Raw genomic sequence first — 788 nt, 5'->3', positions numbered from 1 at the left:
GAATTACAAAAGACCCAAGTTTCCCCACGCACAAAAACAAATTAAAACCAACCGTTGGCACGCATTTCGTCGGCAGGCATCCAGCAATGTGGGATAAGTTGTCACCTGCTTTGTGCCACTTGGTCGGATAATGTAGATGCATCCTATTGTACATCTCTATCTGAGTCACCTCTGCGTCGAAATGGTTGTGCCTTTTCTTAATAAAACTGGGTGGGATCAACGGAACAAAAAAAAAGCAAGTCAAAAATGCTTCCTTGAGCGAGGGGCTCAACTACACCAAACAAAGGAAAAGGTACAATACCTCCGGCATGATTATTCTCAACACTGGTGCCCCACAAGCCTGCGTCCTCAGCCCTCTACTCTACTCCCTATACACCCACGACTGTGTGGCCAGATTCTGCTCTAACTCCATCTACAAGTTTGCAGATGATACCGCCGTTGTGGGCCGTATCTCAAACAGCGATGAGTCGCAGTACAGGAAGGAGATAGGGAGTGTAGTGGAATAGTGTCATGACAACAACCTTTCCCTCAATGTCAACAAAACTAAAGAGCTGGTCGTTGACTTCAGGAAAGGGGGCGGTGTACAGATACCTGTCTACATAAATGGTGCTGAGGTCGAGAGGGTTGAGAGCTTCAAGTTCCTGGGTGTGAACATCACCAACAGCCTGTCCTGGTCAAATCACGTAGATGCCATGGCCAAGAAAGCTGACCAGCGCCTCAGGAGGCTAAAGAAATTCAGTTTGTCCCCTTTGACCAACTTTTACCAATGCACCATAGAAAGCATCCTA

The sequence above is a fragment of the Pristis pectinata genome, chromosome 30 (assembly GCF_009764475.1).
Source record: "Pristis pectinata isolate sPriPec2 chromosome 30, sPriPec2.1.pri, whole genome shotgun sequence".
NCBI classification, from domain to species: domain Eukaryota; kingdom Metazoa; phylum Chordata; class Chondrichthyes; order Rhinopristiformes; family Pristidae; genus Pristis; species Pristis pectinata.
Note: the sequence above shows the minus strand (reverse complement) of the source record.